General features: G+C 37.8%; 2 non-coding genes across 2 annotated transcripts; one reads left to right on the top strand and one right to left on the bottom strand.

Annotated features, from left to right (window-relative positions):
• Window positions 1–2,148: 2,148 nt before the first annotated feature.
• LOC128295688 (small nucleolar RNA R71) lies at window positions 2,149–2,255 on the top strand. Its single transcript, XR_008286247.1, has one exon. It is a non-coding gene; the product is annotated as a small nucleolar RNA R71 (small nucleolar RNA).
• Window positions 2,256–7,643: 5,388 nt separating this feature from the next.
• Window positions 7,644–7,750, bottom strand: LOC128295697 (small nucleolar RNA R71). Its single transcript, XR_008286256.1, has one exon. It is a non-coding gene; the product is annotated as a small nucleolar RNA R71 (small nucleolar RNA).
• Window positions 7,751–13,824: the final 6,074 nt, after the last annotated feature.

The following is a 13,824-nucleotide window of genomic DNA, read 5'->3' as shown; positions in this document are numbered from 1 at the left end:
TTAGGGAAATCCTTACCCTATTTTCACACGGCCATAAGCACGCCGTGTGCTTGGCCGTGTCTTTATGGAAAACCTGTATTAAAGAGCTCCGTTAGTAAGTTAGATGTTGAAGACTAAATTTTGGAAGAAGTTAATACAGTTAGCGCTCTGGTTGCCTCCTGAGAAGTGCTTATTTATAGTCTAAGCTCGACTTACCTCTCCGTTGAATGATCATGGTGGTTCGAGGATGTTATACTCCTTATTCCTACTATCAATTTGAAAATAAGTATTTAAACGGGTATTGTTTACCTTAAAAGTGCCGAATTTGGGATGACTCACCTCCACTATACTGAATGTAAAAATATTGAGTACCATAAGAGGGATTTCCTCATTTGGTGTGGTAGTGACAATGTGGGGATCTGCGGCAACTAATAAGACTTTATCACCAACCTTAAGTTGATTTGGAGAAGTATCGGGCTCGTTCTAGCGTAGTTTCTGTTTATCGTGTGTTCTCGATTTATGTGTTCTCTATTCATCTAGCTCCTCTATTTGCAGCCTTCGTTCTTCATGAATAGAACCTCTACTGTTGTTTGAGAGTGGCTCATGTACTTCCTTCAGACTTATCTCCTGCAAAGTGGGTTGTATCATGTGGTCAGTTTTAATAGATGTGTTGTCAGAATTGTGAGCTTGAAGGGTGAGTGCTTTGTCTTCTACGAGAAGCGTGAGCTCACCTGTGCCAACATCAATAATTGTTTTAGAAGTTGCTAAAAAGGGCCTTCCTAGGATTAAAGGGGTATTGTTATCCTCCTCTATGTCTAAAACAATGAAGTCAACGGGAAATATAAATTTATCGATTTTGACTAGCACATCTTCAATAATACCCCTAGGAAATCTTATAGTTTTATCTGCTAATTGAATGCTCATCCTAATCTGTTTAGGTTTCTCGAGACCTAGTTGCTTGAATATTTTAAAAGGCATGACGTTGATACTAGCCCCTAAATCAGCTAATGCATTATTAACATCTAAACTACCAATTAAGCAAGGAATCATAAAATTCCCTGGATCTTTTAGTTTGTTCGGTAGCTTATTTTTCAGAATAGTTGAGCATATTGCGTTTAGCTCCACATGCAACGCCTCGTCCAACTTCCACTTATTTGCTAAAAGATCTTTTAAAAATTTCATTGTGTTTGGCATCTGCGATAGATCTTCAATAAACGGTAAGTTAATATGTAATTTTTTTAAGAGTTTAAGGAATTTACCAAAATTTTCATCGGGGTGATCTTTCCTTGTCGCGTTGGGGTTGGCACACGAGGTTTATATTCGATATTCACCATTTTGTTTTTATCTACCTCACCTTGACCTTTTTTGACCACAGTTTCTTGCCTCAGTTCTGGTTCAGGCTCAACAACTCCTTCTTCATCTTGAATATTAATTGCGTTTAGCTGTTCCCTTGGGTTGGGTTCAGTATTACTTGGCAAGCTACCTTGTGGTCGTTCGAAAATTTGTTTGGAAAGCTAGCTTATCTGAGTTTCGAGCCCTTGGATCGATGCTTGTTGATTTTTAAGTGCTATCTCAGTGTTCTGGAAATGAGTTTCTGACACCGAAATAAACTTTGAGAGCATCTCTTCAAGGTTCGGCTTCTTTTCCGGTTGGTAGGGTGGTTGTTGGTAGCCTGGAGGTGGTTGTGGTCTTTGATTTTCTTGACCGCTCCACGAGAAATTGGGGTGGTTCCTCCAACCTGCATTGTAAGTCTTACTATATGGATTGTTTTGAGGTCGAGGATTATTACCCATGTAGTTTAATTTCTCGTTATCCATATTGTAGCCATAAGGTTGGTATTTCAAATGGCTTGTTCCACCTCCACTTGCTTCGCACTGCATTACTGGGTGAACCTGTGAAGAACTAAGAAAACCATCGATCTTTTTATTTAAGAGTTCTACCTGATTAGAGAGCATGGTGACCGAATCGATGTTATGAACGATGACTGTTTTCATTGGCTTTGTCCTCATGACTTGCCACTGATAGTTCTTTAGTGACATCTCCTCAATAAACTCATAGGCATCTTCAGGTGTTTTATTATTAATGGTTCCGCCAGTAGCTGCGTCAACCATTTGCCAAGTCGAAGGATTCAGACCATTGTGGAATGTTTGAACTTAGAGCCAAAGTGGTAACCCATGGTGAGGGCACCTTCTCAGTAAGTCCTTGTATCTGTTCCATACATCGTAGAGGGTTTCTAAATTCATCTACACAAAAGAAGAGATATAATTGCGTAATTTAGCCGTTTTAGCCGGTGAAAAATATTTTAGTAAGAATTTTTCAGTTATTTGTTCCTAAGTAGTAATTGTCCCTCATGGTAACGAGTTCAACCACTGTTTAGCTTTGTTCCATAATAAAAAAGGGAATAACTGAAGACGAATGTCATCATCAGAAACACCATTGATTTTAAATGTATCGCAAAACTCCAGAAAGTTTGCTAAGTGAGCGTTGGGATCTTCATCCTGCAAACCATCAAACTGAACAAATTGTTGTATCATTTGAATAGTGTTAGGTTTTAATTCAAAAGTATTTGCAGCTATTGTAGGTCTAACTATGCTCGATTCAGTTCCTGTTAAAGAAGGTTTAGCATAATCATACATAGTGCGTGGAGCAGGATTTTGATTAGCCACAATTGCAGAAGGTAGCTGATTGTCTTGGTTTTCAGCCATCACTTCGATTGGGGGTTGAGTATCGTCTTCTTGCTCATTCTCCATGTATCATAAGCTTCGCCTTATTTCTCTTTGATTTCTGCAAACTGTACAATCGATTTCTTCATCAAAAAGTAATGGTCCTGACGGGTTTCTTCTAGTCATAAACTATAAAAACCTGCCAAGAGAAAGAAAAATTAAGTTGATAAATAATAATAATAATAATAATAAAATTAAATTAAATTGCAAGAAAAATAAATGGCTAAAGTAATAAAAATTGAGCGTTCCTAATATCTTAGCTCCCTGGCAATGGCGCAAAAAACTTGATCGCATGATTTTGTGATAGGTTTTAAAGATTTATAATTACTCATTCTTGAACTAACTATTATTGCGATGTAGGCAAGTGTACCTATCGAACAGTAGTATAGTTTTAGCAAGACCAAATTGTCGAACCCAAAGGAACTAAAAGTACTAGTAATGACTGTCTTTTTATTATCTAGCCTAAGAATAAAGAGGTTTTGTTTTAATTAACTAATTATCTAAACTAAGAACTCGCAAAGAAAAGAATTGGGGAATTACTTTTGGGGAAAATCGATTGACTTAAGAAAATACCTAAGGAAAAATCCACCTAGACTTTACTTGTTATTCTAGCTCCAAATCGGACGATTTATTCATTCAACTTGTTCCATAGAGATCCCTAAGTTATGTTATTATCCCTATTCAAGACTAATAACGTCTAATGCCTAGATTGAATAACCAAGACTTTTCTCTAATTAACACTCTAGGGTTGCATTAACATGATCTATGGATCCCCTTATTAGGTTTCATCCTAATCTGGCAAAATCTTGTCACCCTATGTCTAGGTACGCAATCAACTTCGCTTAATTATGACAAATGTACTCTTAGATATGGTCTATTCCTCCTCTAAATAAGAGCTTGTCTTGAATTAGTATCCTGGGATATCAAAACAAGAATTAAGAACACATAATTAAGAACAAGTTAAATATTTATCATACGATTCAGAAAATAATAATAAGATTCGTCTTAGGTTTCATTCCCCTTAGGTATTTAGGGGTTTTAGTTCATAACTAAATAAGAAAACATCTCAGAAGAAAAAAGAATACAAAACATAAAGAAAACCCAAAAACTCCTGAAGGGAAATTGAGGAGAGATCTTCTAAGATGGATCAATCAGTTTCCTTGGAGTAATTCCTTACTCCCTATTCTCCGTCTCCTTTTCTTCCTCCTCTAGGGTGTATTTATAGGCTTTGGAATGCCTAAAAGCCCTCAAATTTAGCCTTTTCTGAATTGGACTCAACTTGGGCTTGGCAGGGACACGCCCGTGTTCGATTACTTCAGGCTGTGTTTAAGCCTGCAAAATTGACACGGTCGTGTGGTCTGCACGTGTGAGGAGGTCCAGGCCATGTTGATTTTGTACTTTGGCCCATTTTTTCTGTTTTTGGCCCGTTTCTCGTTCCTTTCGCTCTCCTATGCTCTCCTAAGTATAAAACATGAAATTAAAGCATTAGGAGCATTGAATTCACCAATTCTAATGGGAAATCATCCATAAAATGCATTAAACATGGGATAAAAATATGTATAATTTACAGTTTATCATGGATCACTAGACCACTTCATCCGAAACTGTCCTGAATTAGAAGATAAAGAGAAAAAGCAAGATGTGAGGGAAAATAGTGCTCCTTCAAGGGGTAGACCACATAAGAACCCTGGAAGTGGGGCTAGCAGTAGAGGTGTACCAAGAGATGTTATAGTGGGGTCCAAGGGCAGAGTACCTACAAGAACCTATGCCATACGTGCCCGTGAAGAGGCAGAGTCTCCTGATATGATCACGGGTACCTTTTCTATCCATGATATATCGATTGTTGCTTTAATTGATCCGAGGTCTACCCACTCTTATATTTGTATGGAATTGATACTCCGTATGAGCATGCTAGTAAAGTCTACTGAAATTGTGATAAAAGTGTCAAACCCTTTAGGCAGACATGTGTTAGTTGACCAAGTATGTTGAAATTGTCCTTTGACAATTAAAGGTCATTGTTTTTCGGCTAACTTGATGTTATTGCTGTTTAATGAATTTGATGTAATTCATGGGATGGATTGGTTACCTTTTCATAGTGTTGTAGTAGACTGTGGGAGAAAAGTTATTAAGTTGAAATTTGAAGACGAGAATGTTCTTCAGATTGGACAAGATGAATTGAATAACCTGTCTGTAATAATATCGTATTAGGTTGCTGAGAAATATGTTACAGTATACAAAATTATCTGTAAACAATTTAGTGCATGATTACCAATTAAATCAGGTAGATGTTTGAACAGTGTATTTGAAAAAACATATATCAAGAAATAATAGAGTTAATACGCAAACAAATTATAACAAAATGGGTGCCCCCTCTTCAAACAAGCCCATAACAACTACAAAACAATGGCATCAACAATGATGGATAAATTTAGTTTTAGGGCTTTGTACTAAATACTCAAGTGTCTGAATTGAAGATTGAATCAATACCAGTGGTTTGTGAGTTTATAGATGTGTTTCCGGAAGAGTTGCCTAGATTACCTCCAACTAGGGAAGTTGAATTTGGTATCAAGTTGGTCCCTAGTACGGCGCCTATATGATCGTTCTTATAGGATGGCTTCGATGGAATTGAAAGAGTTGAAGATACAGTTGCAATAGTTAACGGATAAGGGATTTGCGAGGCCGAGCTATTCACCGTGGGGTGCCCTAGTACTTTTTGTGAAAAAGAAAGATGGATCCATGAAGTTATGTGTCAACTATAAACAGCTCAACAAGGTAACTATGAAGAAAGAACAAGTATCCTTTGCCAAGGATCAATGTTTTGTTCGATCAGTTGAAAGGAGCTGTCATGTTTTCTAAGACTGATTTGAGGTCTGGCTACTATCAGTGATAAACCATAAATTATACATATATTTACCCCATGCTTGGCATACTTATGAATGATTTTTCCTTGGTTTTAGTGAATTTGATGCTCCTAATCGTTTAATTATGTTTTTATACTTAGGTGAGTTTAGGATAGCAAAAAGAGTGAGAAACGGGCCAAAAATGAACAAATTAGGCTTAAAACAGTGTTGCACATAGGCTAGGCACTTCGACACGGGTAGACCACACGCCCGTGTGAGGCACACAGGCAAACCACAAGCCTGTGTGTCATGGCCATGTCAACTAGAAACGAAATAAGAATTACACACGGTTTGAGCACTTGCACACGGGCGTGGCACACGGTCGTGTCCCTATCGAGCTCAAGTCTAGTTCTACTCAAAAAAAGACCACTTTGAGGGTTTGGAAGCATTCTAAAGCCTATATAAATACCCTAGAAGAGGATTAGAGGGGACACGCAGAGTGGGAGGTAGAAAATATTCGAGAACAGCCATCGGAATCACCTCGGAGCCAGGATCTACATTAAGACTGAAGATTTCCATCTAATTTCCTAGAAGTTCTTTGGGTTTACTTATGTTTCGTTGTTTTCCAAACTTTGAGATGTTTTCCATTATTATTATGAACTAAACTCCCTAAATACCTAAGGGAGATGAAACCTAAGACGGACCTTATTACTCTTTGATTTATATGATAAATATTTGTTCTTATTCTTAGTTGTAAGTTTTAATCTTTGCTTTAATATTCCAGGATATTAATTCAGGTTTTTGATGTGCTTATTCAGTGGAGGAAAAGTTCCTATTTAAGAGTAGATCATTCATAATTAAGCGGAGTTGCATGCAATCCTAGAGATAGGACGACATAAATCTGCAGGATTAAAGTCAAATCTAATAAGGGAATCCATAGATTGAGTTAATGCGACAATAGGGGTTTTAATTAGAAAGTGATTTCGATTAATCAACCTAGAGTCAGTTGTTTTTGGTCTTGAAAGGGATAATAACGTAAATCAGGGATTTCTACAGAATAAGTCAAGTGAATAAATCATCTAAGTCAAAGGTAATAAGTGAAGTCTAGGTGAATTCTCTCTTGGGTATTGTCTTCTCCATTGGCTTTCCTACAGTATTTTCCAACTTTCATCTCTGTGGTAATCATAGTTAAATTAAAAAATTAGTTTAGTTTAAAAACATCCTTTAATTCTTAGGCTAGATAATAAAAAAGATAGTAATTACTAGTACTTTTACTCCTCGTGGATACGATATTTCCGGTCTCACCATAACTATGCTACTGTTCGATAGGTGCGCTTGTCTTAAGTCGAATTTTTTGCTAGTTTAACGACAATCAAGTTTTTGGCGTTGTTGCCGGGGACTAAGATATTAGGAACACTTAATTTTTATTACTTTAGCCATTTTTTTTTATTTTTATTGCAATTTAAATTTGTTTTTATTTACTAAATTTTCTTTTCCTTACTTCTGACAGGTTTTTATAGTTTATAGAAGAAACCTGTCAGGACCTCTACTTTTTGATAGTGACATCGAAAGCACAGCTCGTAGAAACCGAAGAGAGATAAGGCGAAGGCTACGATACATAGAGGAAGGGAAAAAGGATGATATTCAAACCACAACCGAAGAGATACCTGATAATCAAAATAATCTGCTACCTCCTGTGGCTATTACGAACCTAGTAAATCAGGATCCTGCTCCTCGTACTATGTATGATTATGCTAAACCTAATTTAACAGGAGCCGAATCGAGTATAGTTAGACCTACTATCACTGCAAATAATTTTGAACTGAAACCTAACACGATTCAAATGATACAACAGTTTTTTCAGTTTGATGGTTTGCAGGACGAGGATCCAAACACTCATTTAGCAAATTTTCTGGAATTCTGTGACACTTTTAAGATCAATGGTGTTTCTGAAAATGCCATTTGCCTTCGGTTGTTCCCATTCTCATTGAGGAACAAAGCTAAACAGTGGTTAAACTCGTTACTACGAGGGTCAATCACTACTTGGGAACAAATGACTGAAAAATTTGTACTTAAATATTTTCTGCCGGCTAAAACGGCTAAATTAAGGAATGATATTTCTTATTTTGTGCAGATGGATTTAGAAACACTTTATGATGCATGGGAGAGATACAAGGACCTATTGAGAAGGTGCCCTCACCATGGGTTACCCCTATGGCTGCAGGTTCAAACTTTTTACAGTGGTGTGAATCCCTCAACAAGGCAACTTATCAATGCAGCCGCTGGTGGAACATTAAACAACAAAATACTTGAAGAGGCTTACGAATTTATTGAAGAGATGTCACTGAATAACTATCAGTGGCAAGTTATGAGAACGAAGCTGACGAAAGCTGCTGGTGTTTTTAACCTCAACGCGGTTACTATGCTATCTAACCAGGTAGTACTTTAAAGAATAAGATTGATGGCTTGTATAGTTCTACTCAGGTACATCCAGTGATGAGGTGTGATTCAATTAGAGGAGGAGTACACAGAGATTATCCAACCTTCAACCCTAGCACCGAGGAGGAACAAGTTCAATATATGGGTAATAATAATTCTAGACCTCAAAATAACCCATACAGTAACACTTATAATGCAGGTTGGAGGAACCATCCCAATTTCTCGTGGGGTGGTTAAGGAAATCAAAGGCCACAACATCCCCCAGGTTTACAACAACCACCTTATCAGTAGGAAAAGAAGCTAAACCTTGAAGAGATGCTAACGAAATTCATCTTGGTGTCAGAAACTCATTTTCAGAATACTGAAACAGCGCTTAAAAATCAACAAGCATCGATTCAAGGGCTCGAAACTCAAATAGGACAACTTACTAAGTTGATTTTCGAATGACCACAAGGTAGTTTGCTGAGTAATACTGAAACTAACCCAAGGGAACAGCTTAATGCAATTACTGTTCGAGATGAAGAAGTGTTAGTTGAACCTGAACCAGAACCGAGGCAAGGAATTGTGGTAAGTAAAGGTAAGGATGAGGTGAACCACAGTGAGAAAAAACGCGTAAGTAGAGAATATAAACCTCGTGTGCCATACCCTAAGGCGACAAGGAAAGACCACATGGATGAACAATTTGGTAAATTCCTTAAATTATTAAAAAAATTACATATTAACTTACCGTTTATTGAAGCTCTTTCGTAGATGCCAAACATAGTTAAATTTTTAAAGGAACATTTAGCAAATAAGCGAAAGTTGGATGAGGCGTCGCATGTGGAATTAAACACAGTTTACTTAACCATTCTACAGAATAAGCTACCCAACAAATTGAAAGATTGAGGGAGTTTTATGATTCCCTGTTTAATTTGTAGTTTAAATGTTCACAATGCTTTGGCTGATCTAGGGGCAAGTATTAATGTCATGCCCTATAAAATGTTTAAACAACTCGGTCTTGGGAAACCCAAACAAACTAGAATAAGCATTTAATTAGAAGACATAACAATTGGATTTCCTAGAGGTATTATTGAAGATGTACTGGTCAAAATTGATAAATTTATATTCCCAGTTGACTTTGTTGTCTTAGACATGGATGAGGATAGTGACGTATCTTTAATTTTAGGAAGACCCTTTTTAGCAACTGCTAGATCTATCATTGATGTTGGCACAGGTGAATTGATACTTCGTGTAGGTGATGACACGATTACTCTCCAAGCTCGTGATTCTGCTAAAATATCTAGTAATCGAGATGATTCAGTTAATTTAAATAATGTTACAACTCAAATTCTTTACAGGAGTCCCCTAGGAAGAACGTGATGGAGCATCATTCTAATCCATGCCACAAAAACGGAGCAACTCATGAAGAACTAAGGCTTCAGATTGATGAACTAGATGATTAGTGAACACATGTTAAGGAAAAACCAAAAGCATACGAAAAATCAAAGAGACACCACGATGAGCGTAGGGATGAAACAAAGCGAATTAAAGTTGGGGATAAAGTATTGTTAGATGAAAAGGACCCTCGAATTGTTACTTCAGAGCTTAATACAAACGGAGCGACTCCCTTCACAGTAATGAACATCTTCCCACATGGTACAGTCGAGGTAACACATACTAAATTCGAAACTTTTAAGGTAAATAATATTCAACTCAGACCTTATTTTAGTAAAATTGATAGTAGTAGAGAGGAGTTTCAACTCCTCAATCCACCGTAATCATGCAAATGAAAGGTAAGTCAAGCTTAGACTCTAAATAAGTGCTTCTCAGGAGGCAACACTACTAACTAGTTTATTTTAGCTATTTTTAGTATTTTTGTGCAGGTACAGAGGCCCACATGGCCTAGATACACGGGCGTGTCCTTGGCCGTGTGGAAATAGGGCTAAAAATACCCCAAGTATCAAGCCACATGGCTTGGATACACGGGCGTGTCCTAGGCCGTGTGAAAACTGGAACTAATTTTTTCAAATTTTAAATAAGTCAGAGAGCCATACGGGCAAGGCACACGGCCCTGTGTTTGGACACATGGGCGTGTGGGGTACCACATGGGCGTGGGAGAAGCGAAGGACTTGGACACGGCCATGCGATGTGACTGTGTGCACCACACAGGCATGTCCTCAGGCTATGTGATGCTTGGGCAATAAAATTTCGCGATAAACACAGACTGGACGTGAGCCACACGAGCGTATGACAAGGCCGTGTGGCCCAACATGGGTCTCACACAGCCGTTCCCCTTTTAAAACCCCCCAAACCCTAATTTTGATTTTCTTCTTCCTCTTCCCCAAAATCCCCAACCCTAGCTACTGACTGTCACCTCTCTCCCCCACCGACCGGCCACCCTTAGCTCTCCCTTTTTCTTTCCTTCTCTTTCACCCCTACACCCTACGCTTTCTTCCTATTTTCTTTTCCATTTTCTCCCCTCTCTTCCCCCTCCCTCCTTTCTCCCTTGCATACACAACCACCATCAGTGCTGCACGGCCTAGTCCCCACGCCCGTGCCGCCCCCAATGCCGACCATTCAGCCGACACAAGCAGCCCGTGCTCCCTCGTCGGTTGACCCCCTCCCTTTTCCTTTCTTCCCTTTCTTTTTCCTCTTCTCCCATTTTCTCCCATTTTTTTCCCTACCTTCGACCGCTGGCCCACCGTCGTCCATTCCTCTGGCAACCACTGACGGTTTCCCCTTTTACCCCTCTCAATAATTAATATTATTATTAGTATTATTATTATTTGAATTATTATTATGTTAGGGATTTTATTTCTTTTCTTTTATCTTTGTCTTTATTTTAATTTTGTTATGCATTTCAGTTAGTTTAAGTTTTGTCTTAATTTTAGTTTTGTTTGCTACAGATTAGTTTAGGATAATTATGTTTAAATTGCTCTTGCTATACTCTTAAAAGCTCCATATTTAGTTCATCATTTTGGCCATATTTAGTTTAGGATAATTATTTTAGTTTTTTATGCATATAATATATTGACTTATTTTACCTATTTATCAACATATTACTTATTATACATATTAGGACTATATTTTGCATCTTACTTCTAGATTCTTTGTCATTTGTTATTTCCCTTTTGAATTTTGCATGGTTTAATATTCGAATATGCTATCTTAGGAATAGATTACTATTAAGAATTATTTGCAATTATTTTTTTATTAGTCCCTTCTTTTATTTTTGTAGGGCTAAAATGACAAACACACGAGGTAAGAAGATTGTCGTCCTCGCTTTGAAAAAGCGGAAGGGTCCTGGCACAACCTCATCGAGTGCATCGATTGAAGCTTGTCACCCACTGCTTCGATTCTCGTCAGGCCCACAGGATGACCTGTTTCAGCTTCTTCACTTGCGACTGCTAGGAGTGGGTCGATATATTGATTGGGCCGCTTTGGAGCAGGTCCAACTCGCTCACCTTGTTTGCTTCCATCTCGATACTGCGCCATGGGATTGGTTCTTTGCGATCATTGAGCCCACCTATTAGGAGCTGACATTGGAGTTCTGCACTACCTTCCACCTACAGCATGTGATGAACACACATGACGAGGCTGGTACTATCATTTTCCGACTTGGTGTACTTGTTAGGCATATGAGTGTACTCGAGTTCGGAGCTACTTTAGGCCTCTACACGGAGGAGTTCATGGCTTCAAAAAATTTTCTACAGCTTCATCGTCACATACACTATTCGCCATCTTACTGTTGGACCGACCTTACGGTGAGCACGATTCCCTATGATGCAAGTTGCTCGAAGGCGACTTCTCTCCTTCCAGCACTATGCTACATTCATGCCATCTTGGCCCATACTCTGATTGGGAGGAGAGAGAGCACTAGGGTAGTTAGCACCACAGACGCATACTTCCTATAGAGCATAGTGACTGGCCATGTATTTGACTTGGCATATTTTATCGCCCTCGCATTTCGCCGCTAGACGGATTGCCATAGGAAGGGCCTCATCTACCTTGGCCCTTACGTGAGTCACCTCACTGACATTTTGGCCTCTTTGACACTCCAGAGATGTCATCGACACTCACATTAGTCGCCAGATGTCTCCGCAAGGAATTTCCAGCATGATCCACACGCGGATGATAGAGCAACGCCGTGGAGTCGACCCTCCTCAGTATAGACTCGTCTACTCTGCTGACCAGGATGAGCCAGAGGACATTACTGACGATGTCCCTCCCCCTCACAAGGACCCACCCCCACCACCACCACTGAGTCGCCAACCTCCTACTGCCACTTTGACAGATTTATCCTAGCGATTCACTCGCTTTGAGCAGCAGTGCTTCGAGCAATTCGACAGCATCGATGCCACTCTCCGACAGATTTGCCACCACCTCCATATCTCTTCTCCAGCGCCACTAGCTCATGACTCTGATGATGAGGACCTTTAAGTCCCTTTTATTATTATTATTTTTAATTTTATTTTCCTTTATTTATTTTTGAAGACTTATGTTTTATGTTTTAAACTCTGCTTATCTTTATGGTTATTATCGAATTATCCCTTAAGTCTCTTCCACAGTAGTGTCTATTTTCTTATTAGTAACTCAGAATCTTGCTTTTCATTAGCCTTACCTACAATTCTCGCTCTCGCTAATCCGAGGATTTCATCCACAATTTCAGGGCAGTTTCACTTCTCTTCCTCTCTTTTGATATTATATTTATATTGCTATTATATATCTTTGTACATTGAGGACAATGTACATCTTAAGTGTGGGGAGGTTATTTATGTGATTATCAGAAATCCTTGAATTTTTATCTTGTTCTCAAATAATCTTCTTATATCATTATTAGAGTAAATTTTGATTGATTTATCATTTTTACTAATATGTTTCTAAATTAAATCATTGGTAACTATGCATTGATTGTTTAAACTTTAAGACATTAGAGAATCAAGTATGATAAGTTGAAATTTTTGAGAATTAAAATTGCTAGGTTGTTTCCTTGAATTGAGGTATTATCTTGAAGTTTTGAATTTACAGGATTGATATCAAATACCCATAATTTTCGTGAGATTTTGAGCCTGTTAAGAGCATATATCTTTCTTGCTCACTGATTTTATTGATTATGAGTGTGTCAACATTGAATTGTTATTCTAGAACTTGCATCGATTATACATGTTAAGACCACACCTTTGAGTTGATATACTAAAAAAGATAAAGGCACTTAGGTTTTAACCGATTTACCCCATAAAAAGTCTACCCTCATAGTTAACCTTTAGTGAACCCCTTTAAGCTTAACAAACTATTTTTTAAAATTTACCCTAAATTTTTTACCCCTATATCCTACTTTTTGATTCGTTGAGAATTTTTCCTAATTTATTGAGTCCCTTTTTGTCGAGATTTGATTTGGTTAATTGCCTACCTACTTTCTTTCATCCGAATCTTATAATTTTCTCTTATACAATTATTTGTTCTTATTCTTAAAAAAAAATACATATTGGTAGTAATTATTTGTTTTTGAGCTTAAGTATTTAATTCCATATTTTGAGATGAAGCTCATGTTTATTCAAGTGATGTTAGTTATTTTTCCAGTTAGGAAATTTATCAAGTTAATTTCGATTCCAACTGTTTCTTTTTCAGCCTTTATCCACACCTTAACCCAAAGCCCGTTACAACCCTTCAATAACCTTTTGATTTGTGTATCATCTCATTTATAGTGGTGGAGATTTGATTTTCATGCAAGCCTATGGTAATAACTTTTCATATTTGACTAATAAGTGCTTAATCATTGAACCTTAAACACATTGAGTGATTTGAGTGAACCTTTAGTGAGGATGTCGACAATTGTCAATTTGGAATTAAAGATAATTACTTGG

This window comes from Gossypium arboreum, chromosome 7 (genome assembly GCF_025698485.1).
Source record: "Gossypium arboreum isolate Shixiya-1 chromosome 7, ASM2569848v2, whole genome shotgun sequence".
Taxonomy (NCBI): domain Eukaryota; kingdom Viridiplantae; phylum Streptophyta; class Magnoliopsida; order Malvales; family Malvaceae; genus Gossypium; species Gossypium arboreum.
Note: the sequence above shows the minus strand (reverse complement) of the source record. Positions and strands in the feature narration are given on the sequence as shown.